Genomic DNA, 17,451 nt, shown 5'->3' with positions numbered 1-17,451 from the left:
GTCAAATTATCAGCAGGATTAAATGCTATACAGCAGTCAAATAAGTTTAAAAAATAACAAGATATCTTGGAACATACATTTTAGACAAAAGTTATTTTGGTTCCTTTATATGGAAGGCACTGTTGAATGTCTGAAATATAAAAACAAGCAAAACTTACATCCTGCCATTGAGATGACCATGGTTTAGAAAGAGGAGCAATGCAATAAAATCAAGGGATTGAGAACCAAACAGTAAACTTTCATCTGTTTATTATATCATTTCCACAGAAATGAATTTCCTCAAAGATAGTACAAAACTCTATTTGAGAAATTTGGGGAAGATTCCATAATAGTGAGAAGCACAGAAACAGCCTCTCTGATATTTAGAATCTGGATCCTGGAATATAATAAGAGGGAAATAGATCCATTGGACACAGCTAGAATCTGAAGCAAGCATTAGAACTCATGGGGAGAATGAAAAGAAGCACCAAAGAGAAGCAATATATTTGGTTATATTTGGAGGAGGAAAGTGGCAAGCAGGGCTTTCTCCCTGAGTTCTGGCTCATGACATGGGAGGGACAGCTTGGACCTGTAGAGGCACAGTAACTGCAGATGACCTCAGAGGCTTCCACAGAGAAACAGACCAGTGAAATAGAGCAATGTATGCTGTGGATTGCAGAGGTTGATGAATTATTCAGGTTCAGATACTCCAATACTAGACTTTCAGCTCGCCAAAGGCAAATTTAGGGGAAAATGAGATGGAACAGTTCAAAAGCTACCCACTTGGACTCTCTGAATTGGTAACAGCAGAAGTAAGAAAACAAATGAATGAGGATCTAAAACAAAAGTCAAATCCAAAATAATTTTTCATGTAACATCAGAGATCACAATTATGGTTTGTAAATTTAGAGAAAAGAGAGATTAAAAAAAATAGAGCTTAGGAAAATGGTGGAAACCATGAATGCTCCACATAGGAAAGAAATGGAATCCATGAAACAGCTTCAATCAGATATCTAGGAGATTAAAATTCTATTGAAAGTATAGGCAGCAGAATTCTATTGAAAGTATAGGTAGCAGAATTCTATTGAAAATATAGGCAGCAGAATTCCTCACCTCCAAGGTGAGGAAAGAATATCATCTCTAGAGGTCAGGATTGCATTTAACAAAGAGGAAAGGAAAAATTTCTTAAAAATAGCAAGGGACCACAAAAAAAATCGAACAGCTGCTTGATGATGGAAAAAAAGAATAACACATGATTGATCTCAGTGAATGAAAATGCAGGAGATAGTGCAAATGACATTAAAAAAAAGTTCAGTAGTAATGGCAAAAAATTTCCCAATCATGGAAAAAGAATTTGACATATAGATAAGTGAGGCATAAAGAACTCAAATTAGCTGTGAAAAAAAAAAGCTACCCTGAGGCATATAGCAGTTGAGATTACAGAAAGTCTCTTATTTCCTTTCCCCTAGAAGGGAATGGAATTAATATTAGAAAATGAAAAGGAAACAAAGTCTTTGTAAATAGGGAGGGGTGGAGGGGTTGAAGGGAGGCAGGGTAATGGGGAAAAAATAAGAACCAAGATATATTATGTAAAGGTACAAATTTCCAATGATGAATGTCATTATATTGTATACCTAAAATGTACCAATAAAATTAATTAAATTTTAAAAGATTACATAAATTCAACACAAGAACAAAATATTAAAAGCTATTAGAGAAAAGAAACAAATCATCTATAAAGGAAAGCCCATCAGAATTACAGCAGACTTCTCAACACACCCTTATGTCAAGGAGTGCTTCTAGTGAAGTATTTCAACTCCTAAAAGAAAACAACCTCCAACCCAGACTGATGTGATCAATAAAACTATCTTTCAAAATTGATTGAGAAATAAGATACCTACATGACAGAGAATACCTGAAGAAATTCATGGCCACAAAACCAGCACTCAGAAATATTCTGAAGGACATTCTAGAAAAAGATACCAAAGACTACAAGTCCACAAACTCCAATAGAATGAATACATAGGGAAAAGCTAGTAATTAAACAGAGGGGAAAGGAAGGGAATAAACAACAGGAAAACAATATGACCAGGATAAGTCAATTCATATCTGTTATAACTATCAATGTAAATGGTCTCAATCTGCCAATCAAAAGAAATAGATTGGCAAAATGGATCAAGAAACAAGATCCAACAATATACTGCATACAAGAAACACATTTAACTCAAAAAGAAATTCATAGACTGAAAGTTAAAGAATGGAAAACAATTCTCCATCTGACATTAATGAGAAAAAACAGGGGTAGCTACTGTATTTGTAGACAAATTGGATTGTAAGCCAAGATTGATCAAGAGAGACAAAAAGTAATCACTACATTTTTGTTAAAGGAATGATCCAAGAGGAGGAGTTAACAATTACAAATATGTATGCACCAAATACCAGCACACTAGCTCTATAAAACAAATATTAACAGACATGAAAAATGAAATAGACACCAATAAAATTGTAGTGAGGAACCTCAATATACCACTGTCATAAATAAATAGATCAACTAGACAAAAAAAATCAATAAATATAAGAACTGAACCAAATTTTTGAACAAATGGACTCATTAGATGTCTACAGAGTGTTCCAACCCACAACATCAGAATACACATGCTCAGTTGCACCCAGATAATTCTTCAAAACAGACCACATACTAGCTCATAGAACATGGTTAACTAAATGCAAAGGAATTGAAATTATCCCATATATATTATCACATCATAGTGCAATGAAATTGGAAATCAACTGCAAAAGAAACCACAAAAGCTTTATAAACACATGAAAATTAATTATCACCCTCCTAACCAACCAATGGGTCACAGATGAAATTAAAGAAAAAATAAAACATTTTCTGCAATTAAATGATAATGCCAATACAACATACTGCAAATTATGGAACAAAAAGAAAGCAGTCCTGTGAAGGAATGCTATAGCCACAAATTCTAGTATCAGAAAAAGCACCAGCTGAAATAAGTAATCTAGTGTTGAATCTCAAGCTTCTAGATAAAGAAGACCAAGTAAAGCCTGAAGCTCCTGTAAGGGAAGAAATTATAAAGATTAGAGCAGAAATTAATGCAATTGGATACTAAGAAAACAACATAAAGGATCAATGAATCAAAGAGTTGGTTCAATGAAAGATTAAATAAAATTGACAAACCCTTAGCCAACCTTATCAAAAAAAGGAAAGAAAAGTCTCAAATTCATGCAATTAGGAATGAAAAGGGTGAAATCACAATATATTCTGCAGAAATCTAAAAAATCATTAATGCCTACTTCAAGAACCTTTATTCTAATAAGATGAAAAACAGAGAAGAAATGGACAGATATCTAGATACATATTAATTACCAAAACTGAATCAACAAGATATAAATATTCTAAGTAACCTAAGTCAATAAAATTGAAGATCTAATTAAAAATCGACCAACAAAGAAAAACCCAAGTCCAGACAGATTCAGTGCTCTACAAGAAAAAAAGAGAAAATCTAATGCCACTATTCCTCAAAGTCTTTAATGAAATTGAAAGAGAAGCAATACTCCCAAAGTCATTCCTGGAAGCAAGCATTTATCTGATACCAAAACCAGAGAAGAATCCAATCAAAAGACAGCTACAGGCCAATATCCCTAATGAACATTGATACAAAAATCCTCATAAGATCCTGGCAAACATAATCCAGCAAATCATCAAGAAAATTATACAACATGATCAAGTAGGATTCACCCCAGGGATGCAGAGATGGTTTACCATAGGTAAATCAATAAATGTAATACATCATATTAACAGAGCCAAGGATAAAAACCACATTGTCATATCAATAGGTGTAGAAAAAGCATTTGAGAAAGTCCAACACCCATTCATGATAAAAACCCTAAAGAAAATGAGAATAGATGGCCTTTATCTCAATGTGATAAAAGACAAACTGCCAACATCCTACTAAATGGTCAAAATCTGAAAGCTTCCACTCTATAATCAGGACCAAGACAAGGATATCCACTATCACCAGTCTTATTTAATGTAGTTTGGAAAACATTAGCCAGACAAATTAAACAAGAGAAAGAAATAAAAGGAATAAAGATGGGAAAGGAAGAAGTTAAATTATTATTTTTTTATGACATACTCTACATAGAAGACCCCAAAATCTCCTCCAAAATACTTCTACCTTTAACAACCAAATTTAGTAACATATCTGGATGCAAAGTCAACACTCAAAAATCAATAGCATTTCTGTACACAAATAACAAATTTACTGAGACAGAAATTAGAGAAACCACAACTTTCACAATAGCATCCAGAAGAATGAAATATTTAGGAATCAACCTAATGAAGGAAGTAAAAGACCTATATTTTGAAAACTACAATACTCTGAAAAAGATTGAAGAGGATATCAGAAAAAAAAATTCCTTGTTCTTCGGTAGGAGAAACCAATACAGTGAAAATGGCCATACTTCAAAAATTGTTATACAGATTTAATGCAATACTGATCAAAATATCAATATTGGAACTCATAGAATTAGAGAAAATAATCCTAAAATTCTTTTGGATCCAGAAGAGACCTAGAATAGCAAAAGCAATTCTGGACAATAAAGGCAAGGCAGGAGGCATCACAATCACTGGCTTAAAATTATGTTACAAAACTACAGTGATAAAAACAAGATTGTACTGGCAAAAAACAAAACAAAACAAAAAAAAAAACCTAGATTGGAGGATCAATGGAACAGACTAGAAGATGCAGAAACAGCTCCCAAAACACTCAGCCACCTTATCTTTGACAAAAAGCCCAAACACCTTCACAGGAAGAAAGCCTATTAAATAAATGGGGGTAGAAAAGCTGGCTTTCCACATGACAAAGACTAAAACTAGACCCCTATCTCTCACCATGCACTGAAGTAAAATCAGAATGGATCAAAGATCTAAATGTTAAAATAGAAAAAATAAATCTGCTACCATATATATAGTATATTTAGAACTCTTGAAGACATATGTGTAGACAAAGATTTTATGAACAAAATCCCAATTTCACAGGAAATATCACAAAGAATAAACAACTGGGATCTCATTTTATTAAAAAGCTTTTGCACAGCAAAAGAAACCACCAACAGGGTGAAGAGACGACCCACAGAGTGTGAAAAATTTTTTGCCAGCTGTTACTCAGACAAAGGACTACTATCTAGAACATATAAAGAACTAAGATATCCGAGCCCCTAAATTTAAAGACTCAATCCAAAACTGAGCATCTGAAATAAATAGGCACTTCTCAGGTAAAGAAGTTCAAATGGAAAATAAATATATGAAAAAAATTCAACATCACTAGTCATTTGAGAGATGCCAATTAAAACAATGCTAAGATGCCATCTCACTCCAGAAAAAATGGCTATTATCAAGAAATCAACCAATATCAAATGCTGGAGGACTATGAGGAAAATGGAACCATTCTCCACTGTCAGTGAAGTGTAGACCGGTGCAACCACTATGGAAATCAGTGTGGAGATGTCTCAAAAGTCTAAAATTAGAAGTTGCATTTAACTCAGCTATTCCCCTTCTTGGTATGTTCCTGAAAGAATTAAAACATCATACCATAGTAATATATGTACACCCATGTTTAAAGCAGTACAGTTTGTAATAGCTAAAGCTTGGAAACAGCCCAAGTGTCTATCCACGGGTGAATGGATAAAGATTTTTTTTTATACAATGAAGTACTACTCTGTCATAAAGAAGGATAAACTTGAGACATTTCTAGGTAAGTGGATGAACCTTGAGACCATTCTCTTAAGTGAAATAAATCAGATACGCATGCTCAAATATTGCATAGTTTCTCTTGTCTGAGAAACTCTAAGTCTAAATAATGATTAAAATATATATTAGATGTTGTGAAATAGGAAGAAAATATTCAAATGGGAAGGGGAAATAGGGAGGGGGGATAGCGAAAGGAAGGGAGGGGAAAGAAAAAAGAGAATAGAAAGAAAAATGGAAACACAGCTTTGTAAATGAGGAGGAGAAGAGGGGTTGAAGGGAGGGGAGGGAAAAGGGGAAAAAGAATTAGGATATATTATGTACAGGTACAAATTTCATATGATGAATGTTATCATTATGTATATTTAAAATGTACCAATAAAATTAATTTTTAAAAACTCTATTTGAGAACATTATTCTTTAGAGCAAACTAAATATGCATACGTATATATATACATATACATATACATATATATGTATATATATACATATACATATACATATATATGTATATATATACATATACATGTATTTTCTTCTACCCCTAAAGTATTTTTTCTTTTACCCCTAAAGTATTTAGGATATATGTCTTGGTGCTTTTTAATTTTTTTCAAAAGTAAAGCCAGGAGTGAATTTCACACTGATCCTATCACTTACTAGGTATAGATTTGTGGACTTGGATCCTGAATTCAAAGAACTATGCCTGCAATTTTACAAAGTTTATTTCAGTTCAACAAACAGCCTGTCTTAATGATACTGAGTCTAATATTACAGAGAGATATGAAAGAGTGATATGTTTTCTGAAATTAAGATTACATTAGAGAAATAGGAAAGAATTTAAGCAACTATGCAATCCAAAAACTTTCTCAAGAACATTAACATATATCTGAATTGATAAGTACAGACTCTGACTCTAACCTTGTAAAAATAATCAAAATGAAAAACTAGGGATATTCTATGTTGTTGATGTTTTATTTAGCCATATAAATTCTTCATTTTCTGGTCTTTAAATTAACAAGCACTTTATTGGAAAAAGTTAATTTTTAATATCATCCTATATTTAAAAAATTATAATTATCCTAATTCATCCAGTACAGAGATGGAATTGTCTATTTTCTCCTGAAAACATAATATTCTATATAATATTGAGTTTATTATAAAGTTTTCCAATAAGTTAGCATAGTCACCCATATTTGTGAATATATTTGTTTCAGAGAGAAAGTATTAGGCAAGTCAAATATAATGGAAAGTTCTTTAGGAAAAAAAAAAAAAAGAAAAAGTCTGGCCCTATCCATACATATTTCTTTCCTCTTTTGTTGGATGAGTACTTATACTACTAGTTAAAGTCTCTGTAAGTGGATATTTCACCCAGGTACTATTCTACTGTTTCATTTAACAAATTGGAAATTAGTGTGGACATGAAACCACAACTAGCCTATCAAGGAAGAAAGAGAACTAAAAGTCAGGTGTGTGTAAATAGAACTACCCACATAAGTAAGTTGCTTAGTGTCAATGGAAATAAAGATGGAGCATTTAAAAGAACTGGGCCTGAGCCAGGATTCCAAGGTGGCAGCTGTCCCGTCACTATGCATCACCAAAACTCACAAACATACAAGAATTGGTCTAAGCCAGGCACACACTACAGATGGACATTGATCACAACTAAATAAAAATTTTTTAAAAACCCAGAAAGTTAGAAGCTCAGCAGTTTATAAACCCGCTAATTCACACAATATGTATTTACATGGACTTTATTTTAATTCTGTTGGATCCTATCCAGTGATTCCCAGCAGTGAAGCAAGGTAGAAGAGCAACATACACACAAAACTTGGCCCCTCCACAATTGTCTTTGTTGAAAGAACAGGGCATTTGAGCTTAGGTCTAATTAACAATGCATAGAGGGGTTAAAATCAGTCTGCTTGCACATTTCTCCAATATTGAGTATCTGCTGCATTTAAGGCAATGTACAAGTAGAATAGTCAATGCAAATGGGTATTAAGACAGCAGAGAAAAACAGAAATCCAGACAACAATCATATAAAAGAAACAACTATTTTCCTTAAAAGAGGCAATGGCAAACTGTCATATTGGCTCCTAACTACCCTACTCTAAGTCAACAGGCTTGTCCTATCTTGGCGCTCTGCAACTGTGGAACAGTGATTTAACCCTTGGCTTGTGATCCAGTTTTGTGAGACATCTACGGACATAAACTGCCAGTATGATAGTTACGAGAACAAGCTTTTGGAGGTATTTTATGTTACTACTTTCTCTTTTTGCCTTAGTCAATCTAATGAGAAGTACATACAATTAATCCACTAATCTTAGAAAGAGGGGAGGAAAAGCTACATTTGTATAGCTGATCTATACAGGTAAAGTAGATGTTGTCTCTACTAGACAAAGCCCAGCTAACCTATAGATACGTAAGCAACAACAAATTTTTGCTATAATTGTCAGGGAAGTTAATTATGCAGCATTATTTTCACAAAGTTTTTTTATTCATTATGGTTATTGATACATTTTAGGTATACAATATGATATTCATTATTGGGAATTTGTACCTTTACATGATGTATCTTGGTTCATATTTTTCCCCATTCCCCTGCCTTCCCTTCAACCCCTCTACCCCTCCCTATTTACAAGGACTTTGTTTCCATTTTTTCCTTTTCTCATATTTTTTTCTTTCCCTTCTTCCCTTTCTCCTACCCCTCCTACTTTCCCTTCCCCTTCCCCTGCTTTCTCTGGTGTGAGAAACTGGAAGTGTAAATGAGGATCAAAATATAAAATAGATATTTTCATAAATTTTAACCAATAGAAAGCACAAAAATGCACAGAAACTTAAGCAGTTATATCCATCTAGGGAAGTGCTTGCAAGTGGCTTTGTTTTTAAAATTGGAGAGGTGGAACTCAGGCACTTGAAAATGCTGATGATAGGTGCTTCATATTTGAAGAGAATGAGAATAGTGTTAGAAAATGTATGGAATAAAGAAGATCTATATGCTTACTAACACAGGAAGTGATTTGAGAATAACAAACTTTAATATAATTCTCTTGTCCAAAGATACTTTGATGATTATTATATTAAAGTTTATGAAATGAGGCTGGATGTAGAAGATAATTAAGAGATATATGAAACAAAAAGAGATATATGGATAAGATTTTACTTTCTTTCATCCTGTCAGGAAAATCTGGAAAAATGGTTTTTCTCTTCCAGTGTTATTTCAAAAGGACGTGTTTTATATAATTTCTAACTGAAGATGGAGAAATGGATAGTTCTAAGACTAAGTTGTAGCATTGTATTAGTAAGAGAATTTCCTCAATGTAGTATGTATTAATACTATACAATTATATAGTATTACTATGGTGATAAAGATATGACAAAAATCAATTTATAAAATATTTCGTAACGCTATGAGTTGGATATGATTCATCCAACCATTGATCTTAATATTTTTAATGTCTCATAATACACATTGCTAAGACTTCTCAGGATTCTGCAAATAATTCATATAACAATTTCATTAAGATGACTATGATGAAAATGATATCACAAAGTACAGGAAAGTAATATTAACTAATATTAGTTTTAAAAAATAATTTTCAATCAACCTGGAATATACCTTGTTCCATGTTCATTAGTTTAATTTTATTGAGAAAATGCTTAGACAAATTTAACTGGTTTTAAAATACAGTGAATTTCATAACACCATTAAAACATTAGTTTTATTTATGCAAGGTAATACCTAAATGCTTAAATGTTGTTTAAAGAAAGTCTCATATTCTCCTCAGTAAAGAATATGCACTGAAAGTACAATAGGGAACTTAGAAAATGTTCACCCTTTTAGGTTGCTAACCAGATTTGAGAGTTTGAGAAAATACTGTACTTTTATTTGTGTCAAGGTATAAATAAAATTGGTAGATATTTGAAATATCATTTTAGTTCTATTACTAACAATTTTCTTTTTCTTTTCCTATGGTCCCTAAGGAAGTGAATAGTTGATGCAATTGTGTAAATATTTCAGAGTGCTGTAAAACCAAACATCAAGCATGGGGAAAATGTAGGTTCCAGCTTATGGTCTCCAGATCCATTGTTCAGATTATCCTTCACTCGTGATCTGCTTTGGCCAATGGTACATTGGCAGAACTCAGCATAACAATTTCAAACTCCAGCCATGGAGATCTTTCATGGAAGTCTTTTATCACTAAATCCACTTAGCAACTGCTCAATTTTTTGTTTCACACTGTGTATTTCTCCTTTAGAAACTCCAACAAATGCTAGAGCTGTATGCCTGTCTTTTTAGAGATTCTTCTTTCAGTCACAAAATTTCATGATGGCAACCTATGAGTGAGCCAATATGTGCACTGCACAAACATGAGATATGTGACAGGCGGGGCATTTGCTTAGGTTGTAGATGGGGAATGGGACCAACCAATGGCTCCTTTGGTTACTCGCACACTTGCCCTCAGCATAGATCCACATTTTGATTGAAATTGACATTTGTTATTGACATTTAAATCCTCTTCAAATCTCTCTCTGAATTTGCACTCAGGATTTCTCTTGTACTTGTAGGTATCATTATTTTCAAAAGAGACCCCTTTGAGTAGCAGCAGTGCTACAGAAACAACAACAGAGAAGAAAGAAAGACTTTGAGGGGAATAAACTTCTTTTCTTTTCTTTTTAAAAATTATTTTTTAAGGACAGAAGTGTAAACTAATATGAATTCCACTGACCAGAATGAGTCCTTATTGATCTCAGATTGAATTTTCTGGTTTCCCAGGGAGGAAAGAATGACCCAAGGGACTCAAAAGCTTAGAAATGTAGACTTCTAGAAATGTAACCTTATATTTTACTATAAAATGATGAAGGGAAACTTATCTATAGTACAAATAGGTATTTCATTGGTAAAACATATTAAATATATACAGAGGTAAAAGAATGCAAATTTTTATCTCACTAAGAAAATATAATTGTCTCTTGGTATCTACAGGGGATTGATACCAGGAGCCACCACTAATAATACACCTATGAATGCTCAAGTCCCTTATATAAAAGGGTGCAGTATTTGCATAGAATCTACCTATAGCCCTCCACATAATTTAATTCACCTCTATACAACTCAAAATACCTGACACAATCTAGATGCTATATAAACATTTGTTATACTGTATTGCTTAAAGAATAATAACAAGAAAAAGTCTATATATGTCAGTATAGATAATTTTAAAAATATATTTTAGTTTGAAGTTTGTTCAATCCTTTATATCTATGGAATCCATAGATATAAAAGGATGGCTGCATGTAACTTCAGCTTGCATTTTACAAATATTGTAGCTATTGTTCTTGCTTCAAGACTTTCTCACACTCATATTCCAATGCAGAAAACACACACACACACACACACACACATAACTAGAACAATCCTAGTTTTTATAACCTTAGTAGCTACATAGCAGAAATAATTTACAAACTTGAAGAATATGCAGGTTCAGAATTAAAAACTGAAGTTACCAAAACAAACAAAAAAGAAGGGACATGAAGAAAGCATTCTTAAATGTTCCTAGTTAGATGTGCTAGTGCTATAGCATCTTCAATAATATGGAGGAATAATGCAGAAGTATATTCATATATAAATATATATGTTATTTTACCATTGTACATGTTTCTTATCAATGTTGTAATAAATGAACAGATATTTACTGGCTTAATGCAGCAGAAATCTATTAATTGAAAATTCTGTAGGAGCCAAGTCCAAGTGACTTTCATTCAGCTGAAAGCAAAGTGAAGACATGACTGCTTTTCTTTTGGAGCCTGTAGGGGAAAACATTTTTCCATGCTTTTTCTAGCTTGTGGAATATACCTATATTCATGGCTTGTGAACTCCAGAGAGTAAATGCATTACTCCAGTCTCACCTTCTATCCTCACATCTCTTTTTCTTTCTCCTCTGCCTCTTTCCCTTATAAAGGGCCTATGATTACATGAAGGCCACCTGAAGGAGGTAAAGTAGAAACATATCTTTAAATTTAAAAAGTATTATATGTCTAAAGAAACATTGACATCAATACTCTTCAAAATACCCTCCCTTGGTTTGAACACATTTATATCATCATTCTTGCTATCTTTTGAGCCAGTTCTAGAAATCCTCTCTCATGAGTGTCTTTAGTTATACTGTAATGGCTACCTTGATGTCCTGAATTGACTCAAAATATTTACCTTTCATTGTTGTTTTCACTTTAGGGAAGAGCCAAAAGTCACATTGGGTCAGATCAAGTAATTAAGATGATTTTGGACCACGGTGTATAGAAGCCTGCCTTTCCATTGGATTGTGCTCAGTAGCAACATTCACTGCATTTTTTATCACACCTTCTACAGACACTCACAAAAGAGGACTTCCAGAGCTGCTTCAAAAAGTGACAAGAATGACAGGATAAATGAGTTGGATATGAGTGAGATTTTGATGAGGATTAATAACAATGTGTCTTTTACTGTCATACATTTATAAAAATTAAACATTTACATATATTTTGTTCACACTTCATATAATGCAGAATACACCCCCATCTAAAGATCCTTCCCTCAATCATATATGAAAATCCCTTCTGTCAAGAAAGGGAACATAGTCACAGATTCCAGGGATTACACAGAGACACTCTGGGATTCTTTTTTCTGCCTACCACACCTGAGATCACCAGTGACAACACATGGTAAAACTCTTGAATACAACCAGGTTATTGATTTGGATAGAATCCACTAGTCTACATATTTCCTCAGTTTACCTTGTCCTCATACATTAAATTCTATATGATTTTATCAGTTTTGTAGGCACATGTATTGCCCACAAAAGTCAAAATATTTAACAAATTCACTACCAAACTAATCCCTTATGACAGTCATTTATAACCTATCACCCTTCTGAAATTCCTCCATTTCTAATCCCTGAGAACCAGTGATTAAAGCCCTTATCATTTCAAAAATGTCACATAAACACAATGATATAGTATAAAAAGCTTGTAACCTTTTAAAATTGGCTTTTTCTATTCAGTATAATTTCCTGGTGAATGAGTCAATTTTTTATTTATATCAACATTTCTTTACTTCTCACTACTGTGTAGTAGTGTATGTAGCATGTATATCACAGACTTTTTAACCACTCACAAATTGAAAGCCATTTGAGTGGTTTTCAGTTTGGGATTATTACAAATTAAACTGCTATAAATATTTGTGTGCAAATTTTTGTGTTAATGTATTTGTTTCTCTAGTATAAAACAAAGTATAATTACAGTAGTAACTTGAACTTAATTCGTTCCACAATTCTGGGGAAGATAGCCATGTTCGTATTATTGCTGAGAAGATGACTGTGGTCATGTTCCTTACCTGAGGTGGAGTTTGTGACTGGAAGCAAAATATTCAGTATGCTTTTTTCTATGAATCGAATTTTTCAAAATCAGAAGCATTTAAGAACTGAGGTATTACTTTATTGGATTTAATAGTTAAGTGTTCAGTTTACAAGAAATTGACAAACTGTTTAGTACAACAAATGCATAATTTTGCATTCACACTAGCAATAACTGAGTCATTCAGTTTCTCTGCATTGTTTTTCATGTTTTTGTGTTGTCATTTATTTTGGCTATGCTGATTGTTGTAACACCTCATTATGATGTAATTAACATTTCTCTGATGGCTAAGAATATTGACCATCTTTTCATGTCTTTATTTTTAATTTGTATATCTGCTTCCATGACATGTCTTCATTTTCACTTGTTCTATTTTGGATTTGGTGCTGGGGATTGAACCCAGGGCCTTGAAAATGCTGAAAAGAAGCTCTCCTACTTAAATCTTATTGTTCTGCTTCAATGTAAATTTTGAGAACTTTTTACATATCTAGTTATAGTTAAATATGTAATGTATATTTTGTATAACATTATATTATACTATTGTATAATATATTCCCTGTATTATATGTTAGGGACATGAGTCACTATTCAACACAATGATAGCTGTGTTTTATATTTTCTGTTTATCAAGTTGAGGTAGTTCTTCTCTATTTCTAATTTGCTGGCTGTCTTGAACACGAATGGTATGGTAAGTTGTCAAATCCACTTCTTTATCACCTGAAAGGATTATAATTTTTCTTCTTTAATGCACTATATAATAGATTATATTAATTTTTTTATTTTCTTCTAGGGTATAATTGTTATTAGGGACGTTCTAAGCTCAAGAGGGAACAAATGAAGAGGGAATAATGAAATTCCCTATTGTCACAAATATATTTGACCTCCATAACCAATTAGGTAGTAAGCATTTTTATTATATGGTCCTTAGTCCAAAAGTATCAAATATTTTTGCATACAATGTAATATTTTTTGAATACATACAAAGAGGAATGTATTAAGAGCATGAAAATGTTTTACTGAAAGTTCTGAGGAAGAATAAGAGAATGTAGAAACTAGGAACTTATGCTGAACACTAATTATAGTTAAGTATACTTTCATATCTTCACAGTAAAATAAAACACACTTATTTGCAGAGTTGACTCAGATGACTTAAATAACAGATAAGTTAATGTACTATACATAAATGTTTGGAAATTACTCATATGAAGTGAAGCTATGAATACTTTCTTGTAGCAGTTATTGCACAACAAAACAAATGGAAACAAAACAGTGAAGCTTTTCAAAGCTACAGCATGAAAAGTCTATAAGCATTTGATTCTATATGGAATGCAAAATCTAAATAATAAAGAATAAATGTTTGTAAGGTGGTTTCTTTAGGGGAAGAAATATGACATCCTACACACATTTAGGACCTTTTGCCATATTACATTCTTCTCTGTATTGATGTCTATAATATTGTTTTTTGTCTCTAAGCAACTGTGTGCTAAAGGTGTTGTCTTTGTATGAGTCTTCTTTCATTGTATTAAATTCTGTGATGGTTTCATCAAAAGCCATTTTAGCCTATATGCAGGCAATCTCTGGGTTATTATAGATCTTATAATAAAACACAAAAAAGCTAAGAGCCAGGTCCAAGCAGATTTAGTATGAGGGCTTTGTCTCTTTCCTGTTTACACCAAATGTCTTTTGGTGAACTACTTGGGAATTATCTGTCATTTGTTTTTGGACAGCACAACAGACAACTTTGGAAAGGTACCAGAAGTAATTTGCTTTCAATTTCAGAGATAAAAATCTTAACTCTGTGGAGTTGCAGTGGCCATTAATAATCAAAAATTTAGATGACAATATTGAAATTTTGTGAAGTTACTGTGGACTGCTTCCATCCTAGAGTTTCAACTAGGGATCATAGTTCTCTGTCAGATGCCACTACTGCTAAACACAAAATTTAATTTAAATGCTGAGCCAGTCTTGCCTACCTGTAGTAAATCCCATTTGGTCATGGCATATAAATTCTTGCACACGTCAATGGATTCAGATTGCTAATATTTCATGTGAATTTTTGCCTATAAATTTATAATAAAGTGAGTTTGGCATGGTCTCTCTTCTATTTGGATGATTATGTAGAATGGATTTTTTTCCTTCTTGCACCCTTGGTAGATTTCTCTAGTTTAACCATCTCGAGCTAGAGATTTTATTTTAAACAGCAATGTAGGCTTCTCTGAGTTTAGAGAGAATGTTTTCAGTTTTTCCCCATTTAAAATGATGTTGGCCAACAGTTTGTCATTAACAGCTATTACTGAATTCAGGTATGTTCCTTCTATAACCATTTTCTTCACAGTTCTTATAATGGACAGTATTGGATTTTGTTGAAAGCCTTTTCTGCACCTATGGATATGTTTATATGGGTTTTTCCTTGCTTCTTTTTATGTGGTGTATTACATTTACTGATTTGTGTATGCTGAATCATCCTTGCAATTCTGGGGTGAAACCTACTTGCTCATGATATATATGATCTTACTGAAGATGTATTGCATTCTATTTATTAATATCATGTTGAGGATATTTACATCTATATTCAGTAAGGAGATTAGCCTGTATTTTTCTTTTTCAGTTGAGTATCTAGTCTTGGGATCTAGTGATGGCTGGGTTTCATAAATGGATTTGGAAGCACTCTGTCCCTTTCAATTTAACTGAAGAGTTTGAAAAGTATTGGTGATATAATGTACTTAAAAATTTTGTAGCATTCCACATTGAATCCATCAGGTCTTGGGCTTTGTTGGTAGGATTTTTATTACTGTCTTAATTTCACTGCTTATTATTGGCTTTTTTAGCATTTTTCTGCCTTATTAAGGCGAATGTTGGTAATTTGTGTGAGTCTAGGAATCTCTCCATTTTGTCAAGGTTTTCCCAATTTGTTGAATATATATTTTTTATAGTATTTACTATCTTCTGGGATTTCACTGGTGTCTTGTAATTTTCCCTTTTTCATTTCTAATTGCACAGATGTCTTTTCTCTTAGTCTAAGGGTTTATCAAATTTGTTGTTCTTTCAAAGAACTACTTGACTTGTTTTTTTTTTTATTGATTGTGTAGTCTCAAGTTCACTGATTTCTCCTCTGATCTTTAAGATTCCCCACTAATCTTTATGATTTCCTTCTTTTATTTTGGTTTGGACCTGGACTGCTATTTTTTCTCAAGTACCTTAAGGTTCTTCATTAGGTCATTTACTTTAGCTTACTCTGTTTTCCTAATGTGATCACTGATTACAATAAAATTCCCTCTTATAACTGCTTTCATTGTGTCCAAGAGGCTCTAGAGTGTTGTACAGGCATTGTCATTAACTTCCAGAAACTGTTTAATTTCTTCCTTGATTTTTTTTTCTCTGTGACCCATTGGGTGTTCAGGAATGTGCTATCAAGATTTCTGGAGCTTTAAAATTTTCTGTGGTTTCTTCTGTGGTTGATTTCTGTTTTCATTGCACAGTGGTTTGATAGTAATGGGGTAATTTTGATTCTTTTATATATATTTAAGCAGGCTTTGGGGACTAGCTTGTAATCTATTTTGGAGAAAGTATGTGCTGCAGAAAAGAAGGTATACTCTGTTGTATTAGGGTGGGATACTTCATAATGTCTATTAAATTCATATGGTCATGTGGTTCAGCTCCAATTTCTTTATTGATTTTTTGTTTACTTTTTCTTTCTCTTTACAAAGCTGAGGCATTAAGATCCCCCACGGTGATCATGTTATCATTGATATAATCTTTTTTGTTTTTCATTCAGTTTATTGCTACATTTTAGGTATAAAATATGATGACATTCATCATTGGGAATTTGTACCTTTATATATCTTAATTCTTATTTTTCCCCATTTCCCTGTTCTCCCTTCAACCCCTCCATTCCTCCCTATTTACAAAGACTTTGTTTCCATTTTTCCATTTTCTCATATTTATTCCTTTCCCTTTTTTCCTTTCCCCTCCACCTCTCCCTTTCCCTTCCCCTTTGGACCTTTTGAGGCCATACTCTTAAGTGAAATAAATAGGACACACATATGTAAATACCAAATAGTTTCTCTGGTATGAGAAATTGAAAGTGTAAATAAAGATCAACATTTATAATAAATAATGTGAAATAGAAAGAATTGTTCAGCAATTTTTGCTTTGTGAAGATAGGTTCTCCAGTATTTAGTGTATAAATATGCGTGTTATTTTTTTCTTGTTAGGCTGTTCCCTTAACTAGTATGTAATGACCTTCCTTGTCTTTTTAAATCAGTTTTAGCTTGAAGATTATATTTTCTGAAATTAAAGTTGTTACCCCT

At 32.7% G+C, this 17,451-nt stretch overlaps 1 long non-coding RNA gene across 2 annotated transcripts in view; it reads right to left on the bottom strand.

Moving 5' to 3' along the window:
• The window catches only part of LOC110351058 (uncharacterized), an 87,254-nt gene that overhangs the window by 32,021 nt on the left and 37,782 nt on the right, over window positions 1–17,451 (bottom strand). The window lies entirely within an intron of this gene.

Source organism: Heterocephalus glaber, unplaced genomic scaffold (genome assembly GCF_053883595.1).
Source record: "Heterocephalus glaber isolate CG9 unplaced genomic scaffold, H.glaber_assembly_v1.0 deba00001472, whole genome shotgun sequence".
Taxonomy (NCBI): Eukaryota; Metazoa; Chordata; class Mammalia; order Rodentia; family Bathyergidae; genus Heterocephalus; species Heterocephalus glaber.
Note: the sequence above shows the minus strand (reverse complement) of the source record. Positions and strands in the feature narration are given on the sequence as shown.